Source organism: Hypanus sabinus, chromosome 26 (assembly GCF_030144855.1).
Source record: "Hypanus sabinus isolate sHypSab1 chromosome 26, sHypSab1.hap1, whole genome shotgun sequence".
NCBI lineage: Eukaryota > Metazoa > Chordata > Chondrichthyes > Myliobatiformes > Dasyatidae > Hypanus > Hypanus sabinus.
In genome coordinates this window covers 6,206,907-6,221,384 of record NC_082731.1, presented here as the reverse complement: position 1 = coordinate 6,221,384, position 14,478 = coordinate 6,206,907, and positions in this window count along the sequence as shown.

The window sequence follows — 14,478 nt, the reverse complement described above, 5'->3', positions numbered from 1 at the left end:
TCCGAATTCCCTTATTCCATCCTCTCTCTCTGTGACCTGCATTCCGAATTCCCTTATTCCATCCTCTCTCTCTCTGACCTGCATTCCGAATTCCTTTTTCCAATCTCTCCTGTCTGACCTGCATTCTGAATTCCTGAATTCCATCCTCTCTCTCTGTGACCTGCATTCTGAATTCCTTTATTCCATCCTCTTTCTCTGTAACCTGCATTACGAATTAATTTATTCAATCCTCTCTCTCTCTCTGTGACCAGCATTCCGAATTCCCTTATTCCATCCTCTCTCTCTGTCAGCTGAATTCCGAATTCCCTTATTCCATCCTCTTTCTCTGTCAGCTGAATCCCGAATTCCTTTATTCAATCCTCTCTCTTTGTGATCTGCATTCCGAATTCCTTTATTCCATCCTCTTTCTGTCTGATCTGCATTCAGAATTCCTTTATTCTATCCTCTCTCACTAACCTGCATTCCGAATTCCTTTTCTTCCATCCTCTCTCTGTCTTATCTGCATTCCGAATTCCCTTATTCCATCCTCTCTCTCTGTGACCTGCATTCCAAATTCTTTATTCAATCCCTTCTCCTTCTGTGATCTGCATTCCGAATTCCTTTATTCCATCCTCTTCTGTCTGACCTGCATTGCGAATTCTTTATTCAATCCTCTCTCTCTCTGTGACCAGCATTCCGAATTCCTTTATTCCATCCTCTCCTGTCTCACCTGCATTCCGAATTCTTTATTCAATCCTCTCTCTCTCTGTGACCAGCCTTCCGAATTCCTTTATTCCATCCTCTCTCTCTCTGACCTGCATTCCGAATTCCTTTATTCCATCCTCTCTCTCTCTGTGACCTGCATTCCGAATTCCCTTATTCCATCCTCTCTCTCTGTGACCTGCATTCCGAATTCCCTTATTCCAACCTCTCTCTCTCTGACCTGCATTCCGAATTCCTTTTTCCAATCTCTCCTGTCTGACCTGCATTCTGAATTCCTGAATTCCATCCTCTCTCTCTGTGACCTGCATTCTGAATTCCTTTATTCCATCCTCTTTCTCTGTAACCTGCATTACGAATTAATTTATTCTATCCTCTCTCTCTCTGTGACCAGCATTCCGAATTCCCTTATTCCATCCTCTCTCTCTGTCAGCTGAATTCCGAATTCCCTTATTCCATCCTCTTTCTCTGTCAGCTGAATCCCGAATTCCTTTATTCAATCCTCTCTCTCTGTGATCTGCATTCCGAATTCCTTTATTCCATCCTCTTTCTGTCTGATCTGCATTCAGAATTCCTTTATTCTATCCTCTCTCACTAACCTGCATTCCGAATTCCTTTTCTTCCATCCTCTCTCTGTCTTATCTGCATTCCGAATTCCCTTATTCCATCCTCTCTCTCTGTGACCTGCATTCCAAATTCTTTATTCAATCCCTTCTTCTTCTGTGATCTGCATTCCGAATTCCTTTATTCCATCCTCTTCTGTCTGACCTGCATTGCGAATTCTTTATTCAATCCTCTCTCTCTCTGTGACCAGCATTCCGAATTCCTTTATTCCATCCTCTCCTGTCTCACCTGCATTGCGAATTCTTTATTGAATCCTCTCTCTCTCTGTGGCCAGCATTCCGAATTCCTTTATTCCATCCTCTCCTGTCTCACCTGCATTCCGAATTCTTTATTCAATCCTCTCTCTCTCTGTGACCAGCATTCCGAATTCCTTTATTCCATCCTCTCCTGTCTCACCTGCATTCCGAATTCTTTATTCAATCCCCTCTCCTTCTGTGAACTGCATTCTGAATTCCTTTATTCCATCCTCTCTCTCTGTGATCTGCATTCAGAATTCCTTTATTCCATCCTCTCTCTGTGACCTGTTTTCCGAATTCCTTTATTCCATCCTCTCTCTCTGACCTGCATTCCAAGTTCCTTTATTCCATCCTCTCTCTCAGTGAACTGCATTCAGAATTCCATTATTCCTTCCTCTCTCTCTTTCTGACCCGCATTCCGAATTCCTTCATTCCATCCTCTCTCTCTCTGACCTGCATTCTGAATTCTTTATTCAATCCCTTCTCCCTCTGTGACCTGCATTCCGAATTCCTTTATTCCATCCTCTCTCTCAGTGAGCTGCATTCCGAATTCCTTTATTCCATCCTCTCCTACTCTCTGACCTGCAATCCGAATTCCTTTTTCCAATCTCTCCTGTCTGACCTGCATTCTGAATTCCTGAATTCCATCCTCTCTCTCTGTGACCTGCATTCTGAATTCCTTTATTCCATCCTCTTTCTCTGTAACCTGCATTACAAATTAATTTATTCAATCCTCTCTCTCTCTGTGACCAGCATTCCGAATTCCCTTATTCCATCCTCTCTCTCTGTCAGCTGAATTCCGAATTCCCTTATTCCATCCTCTTTCTCTGTCAGCTGAATCCCGAATTCCTTTATTCAATCCTCTCTCTCTGTGATCTGCATTCCGAATTCCTTTATTCCATCCTCTTTCTGTCTGATCTGCATTCAGAATTCCTTTATTCTATCCTCTCTCACTAACCTGCATTCCGAATTCCTTTTCTTCCATCGTCTCTCTGTCTTATCTGCATTCCGAATTCCCTTATTCCATCCTCTCTCTCTGTGACCTGCATTCCAAATTCTTTATTCAATCCCTTCTCCTTCTGTGATCTGCATTCCGAATTCCTTTATTCCATCCTCTTCTGTCTGACCTGCATTGCGAATTCTTTATTCAATCCTCTCTCTCTCTGTGACCAGCATTCCGAATTCCTTTATTCCATCCTCTCCTGTCTCACCTGCATTCCGAATTCTTTATTCAATTCTCTCTCTCTCTGTGGCCAGCATTCCGAATTCCTTTATTCCATCCTCTCTCTCTCTCTGACCTGCATTCCAAATTCCTTTATTCCATCCTCTCCTGTCTCACCTGCATTCCGAATTCTTTATTCAATCCTCTCTCTCTCTGTGACCAGCCTTCCGAATTCCTTTATTCCATCCTCTCTCTCTCTGACCTGCATTCCGAATTCCTTTATTCCATCCTCTCTCTCTCTGTGACCTGCATTCCGAATTCCCTTATTCCATCCTCTCTCTCTGTGACCTGCATTCCGAATTCCCTTATTCCAACCTCTCTCTCTCTGACCTGCATTCCGAATTCCTTTTTCCAATCTCTCCTGTCTGACCTGCATTCTGAATTCCTGAATTCCATCCTCTCTCTCTGTGACCTGCATTCTGAATTCCTTTATTCCATCCTCTTTCTCTGTAACCTGCATTACGAATTAATTTATTCTATCCTCTCTCTCTCTGTGACCAGCATTCCGAATTCCCTTATTCCATCCTCTCTCTCTGTCAGCTGAATTCCGAATTCCCTTATTCCATCCTCTTTCTCTGTCAGCTGAATCCCGAATTCCTTTATTCAATCCTCTCTCTCTGTGATCTGCATTCCGAATTCCTTTATTCCATCCTCTTTCTGTCTGATCTGCATTCAGAATTCCTTTATTCTATCCTCTCTCACTAACCTGCATTCCGAATTCCTTTTCTTCCATCCTCTCTCTGTCTTATCTGCATTCCGAATTCCCTTATTCCATCCTCTCTCTCTGTGACCTGCATTCCAAATTCTTTATTCAATCCCTTCTTCTTCTGTGATCTGCATTCCGAATTCCTTTATTCCATCCTCTTCTGTCTGACCTGCATTGCGAATTCTTTATTCAATCCTCTCTCTCTCTGTGACCAGCATTCCGAATTCCTTTATTCCATCCTCTCCTGTCTCACCTGCATTGCGAATTCTTTATTGAATCCTCTCTCTCTCTGTGGCCAGCATTCCGAATTCCTTTATTCCATCCTCTCCTGTCTCACCTGCATTCCGAATTCTTTATTCAATCCTCTCTCTCTCTGTGACCAGCATTCCGAATTCCTTTATTCCATCCTCTCCTGTCTCACCTGCATTCCGAATTCTTTATTCAATCCCCTCTCCTTCTGTGAACTGCATTCTGAATTCCTTTATTCCATCCTCTCTCTCTGTGATCTGCATTCAGAATTCCTTTATTCCATCCTCTCTCTGTGACCTGTTTTCCGAATTCCTTTATTCCATCCTCTCTCTCTGACCTGCATTCCAAGTTCCTTTATTCCATCCTCTCTCTCAGTGAACTGCATTCAGAATTCCATTATTCCTTCCTCTCTTTCTTTCTGACCCGCATTCCGAATTCCTTCATTCCATCCTCTCTCTCTCTGACCTGCATTCTGAATTCTTTATTCAATCCCTTCTCCCTCTGTGACCTGCATTCCGAATTCCTTTATTCCATCCTCTCTCTCAGTGAGCTGCATTCCGAATTCCTTTATTCCATCCTCTCCTACTCTCTGACCTGCAATCCGAATTCCTTTTTCCAATCTCTCCTGTCTGACCTGCATTCTGAATTCCTGAATTCCATCCTCTCTCTCTGTGACCTGCATTCTGAATTCCTTTATTCCATCCTCTTTCTCTGTAACCTGCATTACAAATTAATTTATTCAATCCTCTCTCTCTCTGTGACCAGCATTCCGAATTCCCTTATTCCATCCTCTCTCTCTGTCAGCTGAATTCCGAATTCCCTTATTCCATCCTCTTTCTCTGTCAGCTGAATCCCGAATTCCTTTATTCAATCCTCTCTCTCTGTGATCTGCATTCCGAATTCCTTTATTCCATCCTCTTTCTGTCTGATCTGCATTCAGAATTCCTTTATTCTATCCTCTCTCACTAACCTGCATTCCGAATTCCTTTTCTTCCATCGTCTCTCTGTCTTATCTGCATTCCGAATTCCCTTATTCCATCCTCTCTCTCTGTGACCTGCATTCCAAATTCTTTATTCAATCCCTTCTCCTTCTGTGATCTGCATTCCGAATTCCTTTATTCCATCCTCTTCTGTCTGACCTGCATTGCGAATTCTTTATTCAATCCTCTCTCTCTCTGTGACCAGCATTCCGAATTCCTTTATTCCATCCTCTCCTGTCTCACCTGCATTCCGAATTCTTTATTCAATTCTCTCTCTCTCTGTGGCCAGCATTCCGAATTCCTTTATTCCATCCTCTCTCTCTCTCTGACCTGCATTCCGAATTCCTTTATTCCATCCTCTCCTGTCTCACCTGCATTCCGAATTCTTTATTCAATCCTCTCTCTCTCTGTGACCAGCCTTCCGAATTCCTTTATTCCATCCTCTCTCTCTCTGACCTGCATTCCGAATTCCTTTATTCCATCCTCTCCTGTCTCACCTGCATTCCGAATTCTTTATTCAATCCTCTCTCTCTCTGTGACCAGCATTCCGAATTCCCTTATTCCATCCTCTCTCTCTCTGTGACCTGCATTCCGAATTCCCTTATTCCAACCTCTCTCTCTCTGACCTGCATTCCGAATTCCTTTTTCCAATCTCTCCTGTCTGACCTGCATTCTGAATTCCTGAATTCCATCCTCTCTCTCAGTGACCTGCATTCTGAATTCCTTTATTCCATCCTCTTTCTCTGTAACCTGCATTACGAATTAATTTATTCAATCCTCTCTCTCTCTGTGACCAGCATTCCGAATTCCCTTATTCCATCCTCTCTCTCTGTCAGCTGAATTCCGAATTCCCTTATTCCATCCTCTTTCTCTGTCAGCTGAATCCCGAATTCCTTTATTCAATCCTCTCTCTCTGTGATCTGCATTCCGAATTCCTTTATTCCATCCTCTTTCTGTCTGATCTGCATTCAGAATTCCTTTATTCTATCCTCTCTCACTAACCTGCATTCCGAATTCCTTTTCTTCCATCCTCTCTCTGTCTTATCTGCATTCCGAATTCCCTTATTCCATCCTCTCTCTCTGTGACCTGCATTCCAAATTCTTTATTCAATCCCTTCTCCTTCTGTGATCTGCATTCCGAATTCCTTTATTCCATCCTCTTCTGTCTGACCTGCATTGCGAATTCTTTATTCAATCCTCTCTCTCTCTCTGTGACCAGCATTCCGAATTCCTTTATTCCATCCTCTCCTGTCTCACCTGCATTGCGAATTCTTTATTCAATCCTCTCTCTCTCTGTGGCCAGCATTCCGAATTCCTTTATTCCATCCTCTCCTGTCTCACCTGCATTCCGAATTCTTTATTCAATCCTCTCTCTCTCTGTGACCAGCATTCCGAATTCCTTTATTCCATCCTCTCCTGTCTCACCTGCATTCCGAATTCTTTATTCAATCCTCTCTCTCTCTGTGACCAGCATTCCGAATTCCTTTATTCCATCCTCTCCTGTCTCACCTGCATTCCGAATTCTTTATTCAATCCCCTCTCCTTCTGTGAACTGCATTCTGAATTCCTTTATTCCATCCTCTCTCTCTGTGATCTGCATTCAGAATTCCTTTATTCCATCCTCTCTCTGTGACCTGTTTTCCGAATTCCTTTATTCCATCCTCTCTCTCTGACCTGCATTCCAAATTCCTTTATTCCATCCTCTCTCTCAGTGAACTGCATTCCGAATTCCTTTATTCCATCCTCTCTCACTAACCTGCATTCCGAATTCCTTTATTCCATCCTCTCTCTCAGTGAACTGCATTCAGAATTCCATTATTCCTTCCTCTCTCTCTTTCTGACCTGCATTCCGAATTCCTTTATTCCATCCTCTCTCTCTGTGACCTGCATTCCGAATTCCCTTATTCCATCCTCTCTCTCTCTGACCTGCATTCTGAATTCTTTATTCAATCCCTTCTCCCTCTGTGACCTGCATTCCGAATTCCTTCATTCCATCCTCTCCTGTCTCACCTGCATTCCGAATTCTTTATTCAATCCTCTCTCTCTCTGTGACCAGCATTCCGAATTCCTTTATTCCATCCTCTCTCTCTGACCTGCATTCCAAATTCCTTTATTCCATCCTCTCTCTCAGTGAACTGCATTCCGAATTCCTTTATTCCATCCTCTCTCACTAACCTGCATTCCGAATTCCTTTATTCCATCCTCTCTCTCAGTGAACTGCATTCAGAATTCCATTATTCCTTCCTCTCTCTCTTTCTGACCTGCATTCCGAATTCCTTTATTCCATCCTCTCTCTCTGTGACCTGCATTCCGAATTCCCTTATTCCATCCTCTCTCTCTCTGACCTGCATTCTGAATTCTTTATTCAATCCCTTCTCCCTCTGTGACCTGCATTCCGAATTCCTTCATTCCATCCTCTCCTGTCTCACCTGCATTCCGATTTCCTTCATTCCATCCTCTCTCTGTGACCTGCATTCCGAATTCCTTTATTCCATCCTCTCCTGTCTGACCGGCATTCCGAATTCCTTTATTCCATCCTCTCTCTCAGTGAGCTGCATTCCGAATTCCTTTATTCCATCCTCTGCTACTCTCTGACCTGCAATCCGAATTCCTTTTTCCAATCTCTCCTGTCTGACCTGCATTCTGAATTCCTGAATTCCATCCTCTCTCTCTGTGACCTGCATTCTGAATTCCTTTATTCCATCCTCTTTCTCTGTAACCTGCATTACAAATTAATTTATTCAATCCTCTCTCTCTCTGTGACCAGCATTCCGAATTCCCTTATTCCATCCTCTCTCTCTGTCAGCTGAATTCCGAATTCCCTTATTTCATCCTCTTTCTCTGTCAGCTGAATCCCGAATTCCTTTATTCAATCCTCTCTCTCTGTGATCTGCATTCCGAATTCCTTTATTCCATCCTCTTTCTGTCTGATCTGCATTCAGAATTCCTTTATTCTATCCTCTCTCACTAACCTGCATTCCGAATTCCTTTTCTTCCATCGTCTCTCTGTCTTATCTGCATTCCGAATTCCCTTATTCCATCCTCTCTCTCTGTGACCTGCATTCCAAATTCTTTATTCAATCCCTTCTCCTTCTGTGATCTGCATTCCGAATTCCTTTATTCCATCCTCTTCTGTCTGACCTGCATTGCGAATTCTTTATTCAATCCTCTCTCTCTCTGTGACCAGCATTCCGAATTCCTTTATTCCATCCTCTCCTGTCTCACCTGCATTCCGAATTCTTTATTCAATCCTCTCTCTCTCTGTGGCCAGCATTCCGAATTCCTTTATTCCATCCTCTCTCTCTCTCTGACCTGCATTCCGAATTCCTTTATTCCATCCTCTCCTGTCTCACCTGCATTCCGAATTCTTTATTCAATCCTCTCTCTCTCTGTGACCAGCCTTCCGAATTCCTTTATTCCATCCTCTCTCTCTCTGACCTGCATTCCGAATTCCTTTATTCCATCCTCTCTCTCTCTGTGACCTGCATTCCGAATTCCCTTATTCCATCCTCTCTCTCTGTGACCTGCATTCCGAATTCCCTTATTCCAACCTCTCTCTCTCTGACCTGCACTCCGAATTCCTTTTTCCAATCTCTCCTGTCTGACCTGCATTCTGAATTCCTGAATTCCATCCTCTCTCTCAGTGACCTGCATTCTGAATTCCTTTATTCCATCCTCTTTCTCTGTAACCTGCATTACGAATTAATTTATTCAATCCTCTCTCTCTCTGTGACCAGCATTCCGAATTCCCTTATTCCATCCTCTCTCTCTGTCAGCTGAATTCCGAATTCCCTTATTCCATCCTCTTTCTCTGTCAGCTGAATCCCGAATTCCTTTATTCAATCCTCTCTTTCTGTGATCTGCGTTCCGAATTCCTTTATTCCATCCTCTTTCTGTCTGATCTGCATTCAGAATTCCTTTATTCTATCCTCTCTCACTAACCTGCATTCCGAATTCCTTTTCTTCCATCCTCTCTCTGTCTTATCTGCATTCCGAATTCCCTTATTCCATCCTCTCTCTCTGGGAACTGCATTCCAAATTCTTTATTCAATCCCTTCTCCTTCTGTGATCTGCATTCCGAATTCCTTTATTCCATCCTCTTCTGTCTGACCTGCATTGCGAATTCTTTATTCAATCCTCTCTCTCTCTGTGACCAGCATTCCGAATTCCTTTATTCCATCCTCTCCTGTCTCACCTGCATTCCGAATTCTTTATTCAATCCTCTCTCTCTCTGTGGCCAGCATTCCGAATTCCTTTATTCCTTTCTCTCTCTCTTTCTGACCTGCATTCCGAATTCCTTTTTTCCATCCTCTCCTGTCTGACCGGCATTCCGAATTCCTTTATTCCATCCTCTCTCTCAGTGAGCTGCATTCCGAATTCCTTTATTCCATCCTCTGCTACTCTCTGACCTGCAATCCGAATTCCTTTTTCCAATCTCTCCTGTCTGACCTGCATTCTGAATTCCTGAATTCCATCCTCTCTCTCTGTGACCTGCATTCTGAATTCCTTTATTCCATCCTCTTTCTCTGTAACCTGCATTACAAATTAATTTATTCAATCCTCTCTCTCTCTGTGACCAGCATTCCGAATTCCCTTATTCCATCCTCTCTCTCTGTCAGCTGAATTCCGAATTCCCTTATTTCATCCTCTTTCTCTGTCAGCTGAATCCCGAATTCTTTTATTCAATCCTCTCTCTCTGTGATCTGCATTCCGAATTCCTTTATTCCATCCTCTTTCTGTCTGATCTGCATTCAGAATTCCTTTATTCTATCCTCTCTCACTAACCTGCATTCCGAATTCCTTTTCTTCCATCGTCTCTCTGTCTTATCTGCATTCCGAATTCCCTTATTCCATCCTCTCTCTCTGTGACCTGCATTCCAAATTCTTTATTCAATCCATTCTCCTTCTGTGATCTGCAATCCGAATTCCTTTATTCCATCCTCTTCTGTCTGACCTGCATTGCGAATTCTTTATTCAATCCTCTCTCTCTCTGTGACCAGCATTCCGAATTCCTTTATTCCATCCTCTCCTGTCTCACCTGCATTCCGAATTCTTTATTCAATCCTCTCTCTCTCTGTGGCCAGCATTCCGAATTCCTTTATTCCATCCTCTCTCTCTCTCTGACCTGCATTCCGAATTCCTTTATTCCATCCTCTCCTGTCTCACCTGCATTCCGAATTCTTTATTCAATCCTCTCTCTCTCTGTGACCAGCCTTCCGAATTCCTTTATTCCATCCTCTCTCTCTCTGACCTGCATTCCGAATTCCTTTATTCCATCCTCTCTCTCTCTGTGACCTGCATTCCGAATTCCCTTATTCCATCCTCTCTCTCTGTGACCTGCATTCCGAATTCCCTTATTCCAACCTCTCTCTCTCTGACCTGCATTCCGAATTCCTTTTTCCAATCTCTCCTGTCTGACCTGCATTCTGAATTCCTGAATTCCATCCTCTCTCTCAGTGACCTGCATTCTGAATTCCTTTATTCCATCCTCTTTCTCTGTAACCTGCATTACGAATTAATTTATTCAATCCTCTCTCTCTCTGTGACCAGCATTCCGAATTCCCTTATTCCATCCTCTCTCTCTGTCAGCTGAATTCCGAATTCCCTTATTCCATCCTCTTTCTCTGTCAGCTGAATCCCGAATTCCTTTATTCAATCCTCTCTTTCTGTGATCTGCGTTCCGAATTCCTTTATTCCATCCTCTTTCTGTCTGATCTGCATTCAGAATTCCTTTATTCTATCCTCTCTCACTAACCTGCATTCCGAATTCCTTTTCTTCCATCCTCTCTCTGTCTTATCTGCATTCCGAATTCCCTTATTCCATCCTCTCTCTCTGGGAACTGCATTCCAAATTCTTTATTCAATCCCTTCTCCTTCTGTGATCTGCATTCCGAATTCCTTTATTCCATCCTCTTCTGTCTGACCTGCATTGCGAATTCTTTATTCAATCCTCTCTCTCTCTGTGACCAGCATTCCGAATTCCTTTATTCCATCCTCTCCTGTCTCACCTGCATTCCGAATTCTTTATTCAATCCTCTCTCTCTCTGTGGCCAGCATTCCGAATTCCTTTATTCCATCCTCTCTCTCTCTCTCTGACCTGCATTCCGAATTCCTTTATTCCATCCTCTCCTGTCTCACCTGCATTCCGAATTCTTTATTCAATCCTCTCTCTCTCTGTGACCAGCCTTCCGAATTCCTTTATTCCATCCTCTCTCTCTCTGACCTGCATTCCGAATTCCTTTATTCCATCCTCTCTCTCTCTGTGACCTGCATTCCGAATTCCCTTATTCCATCCTCTCTCTCTGTGACCTGCATTCCGAATTCCCTTATTCCAACCTCTCTCTCTCTGACCTGCATTCCGAATTCCTTTTTCCAATCTCTCCTGTCTGACCTGCATTCTGAATTCCTGAATTCCATCCTCTCTCTCAGTGACCTGCATTCTGAATTCCTTTATTCCATCCTCTTTCTCTGTAACCTGCATTACGAATTAATTTATTCAATCCTCTCTCTCTCTGTGACCAGCATTCCGAATTCCCTTATTCCATCCTCTCTCTCTGTCAGCTGAATTCCGAATTCCCTTATTCCATCCTCTTTCTCTGTCAGCTGAATCCCGAATTCCTTTATTCAATCCTCTCTTTCTGTGATCTGCGTTCCGAATTCCTTTATTCCATCCTCTTTCTGTCTGATCTGCATTCAGAATTCCTTTATTCTATCCTCTCTCACTAACCTGCATTCCGAATTCCTTTTCTTCCATCCTCTCTCTGTCTTATCTGCATTCCGAATTCCCTTATTCCATCCTCTCTCTCTGGGAACTGCATTCCAAATTCTTTATTCAATCCCTTCTCCTTCTGTGATCTGCATTCCGAATTCCTTTATTCCATCCTCTTCTGTCTGACCTGCATTGCGAATTCTTTATTCAATCCTCTCTCTCTCTGTGACCAGCATTCCGAATTCCTTTATTCCATCCTCTCCTGTCTCACCTGCATTCCGAATTCTTTATTCAATCCTCTCTCTCTCTGTGGCCAGCATTCCGAATTCCTTTATTCCATCCTCTCTCTCTCTCTGACCTGCATTCCGAATTCCTTTATTCCATCCTCTCCTGTCTCACCTGCATTCCGAATTCTTTATTCAATCCTCTCTCTCTCTGTGACCAGCCTTCCGAATTCCTTTATTCCATCCTCTCTCTCTCTGACCTGCATTCCGAATTCCTTTATTCCATCCTCTCTCTCTCTGTGACCTGCATTCCGAATTCCCTTATTCCATCCTCTCTCTCTGTGAACTGCATTCCGAATTCCCTTATTCCAACCTCTCTCTCTCTGACCTGCATTCCGAATTCCTTTTTCCAATCTCTCCTGTCTGACCTGCATTCTGAATTCCTGAATTCCATCCTCTCTCTCAGTGACCTGCATTCTGAATTCCTTTATTCCATCCTCTTTCTCTGTAACCTGCATTACGAATTAATTTATTCAATCCTCTCTCTCTCTGTGACCAGCATTCCGAATTCCCTTATTCCATCCTCTCTCTCTGTCAGCAGAATTCCGAATTCCCTTATTCCATCCTCTTTCTCTGTCAGCTGAATCCCGAATTCCTTTATTCAATCCTCTCTTTCTGTGATCTGCGTTCCGAATTCCTTTATTCCATCCTCTTTCTGTCTGATCTGCATTCAGAATTCCTTTATTCTATCCTCTCTCACTAACCTGCATTCCGAATTCCTTTTCTTCCATCCTCTCTCTGTCTTATCTGCATTCCGAATTCCCTTATTCCATCCTCTCTCTCTGGGAACTGCATTCCAAATTCTTTATTCAATCCCTTCTCCTTCTGTGATCTGCATTCCGAATTCCTTTATTCCATCCTCTTCTGTCTGACCTGCATTGCGAATTCTTTATTCAATCCTCTCTCTCTCTGTGACCAGCATTCCGAATTCCTTTATTCCATCCTCTCCTGTCTCACCTGCATTGCGAATTCTTTATTCAATCCTCTCTCTCTCTGTGGCCAGCATTCCGAATTCCTTTATTCCATCCTCTCCTGTCTCACCTGCATTCCGAATTCTTTATTCAATCCTCTCTCTCTCTGTGACCAGCATTCCGAATTCCTTTATTCCATCCTCTCCTGTCTCACCTGCATTCCGAATTCTTTATTCAATCCCCTCTCCTTCTGTGAACTGCATTCTGAATTCCTTTATTCCATCCTCTCTCTCTGTGATCTGCATTCAGAATTCCTTTATTCCATCCTCTCTCTGTGACCTGTTTTCCGAATTCCTTTATTCCATCCTCTCTCTCTGACCTGCATTCCAAATTCCTTTATTCCATCCTCTCTCTCAGTGAACTGCATTCCGAATTCCTTTATTCCATCCTCTCTCACTAACCTGCATTCCGAATTCCTTTATTCCATCCTCTCTCTCTGTCAGCTGAATTCCGAATTCCTTCATTCCATCCTCTCTCTCAGTGAACTGCATTCAGAATTCCATTATTCCTTCCTCTCTCTCTTTCTGACCTGCATTCCGAATTCCTTTATTCCATCCTCTCTCTCTGTGACCTGCATTCCGAATTCCCTTATTCCATCCTCTCTCTCTCTGACCTGCATTCTGAATTCTTTATTCAATCCCTTCTACCTCTGTGACCTGCATTCTGAATTCCTTTATTCCATCCTCTCCTGTCTCACCTGCATTCCGATTTCCTTCATTCCATCCTCTCTCAGTGATCTGCATTCCGAATTCCCTTATTCAATCCCCTCTCTCTGTGACCTGCATTCCGAATTCCTTTATTCCATCCTCTCCTGTCTGACCGGCATTCCGAATTCCTTTATTCCATCCTCTCTCTCAGTGAGCTGCATTCCGAATTCCTTTATTCCATCCTCTCCTACTCTCTGACCTGCAATCCGAATTCCTTTTTCCAATCTCTCCTGTCTGACCTGCATTCTGAATTCCTGAATTCCATCCTCTCTCTCTGTGACCTGCATTCTGAATTCCTTTATTCCATCCTCTTTCTCTGTAACCTGCATTACAAATTAATTTATTCACTCCTCTCTCTCTCTGTGACCAGCATTCCGAATTCCCTTATTCCATCCTCTCTCTCTGTCAGCTGAATTCCGAATTCCCTTATTCCATCCTCTCTCTCTGTCAGCTGAATTCTGAATTCCTTTATTCAATCCTCTTTCTGTCTGATCTGCATTCAGAATTCCTTTATTCTATCCTCTCTCACTAACCTGCATTCCGAATTCCTTTTCTTCCATCCTCTCTCTGTCTTATCTGCATTCCGAATTCCCTTATTCCATCCTCTCTCTCTCTGTGACATGCATTCCAAATTCTTTATTCAATCCCTTCTCCTTCTGTGATCTGCATTCCGAATTCCTTTATTCTATCCTCTTCTGTCTGACCTGCATTGCGAATTCTTTATTCAATCTTCTCTCTCTCTGTGACCAGCATTCCTAATTCCTTCATTCCATCCTCTCTCTCTCTGACCTGCATTTCGAATTCCTTTATTCCATCCTCTCCTGTCTCACCTGCATTCCGAATTCTTTATTCAATCCTCTCTCTCTCTGTGACCAGCATTCCGAATTCCCTCATTCCATCCCCTCTCTGTCAGCTGAATTCCGAATTCCTTTATTCAATCCTCTCTCTCTCTGTGACCAGCATTCCGAATTCCCTTATTCCATCCCCTCTCTGTCAGCTGAATTCCGAATTCCTTTATTCCATCCTCTCTCTCTGTGAACTGCATTCCGAATTCCTTTATTCCTTCCTCTCACTCTTTCTGTCCTGCATTC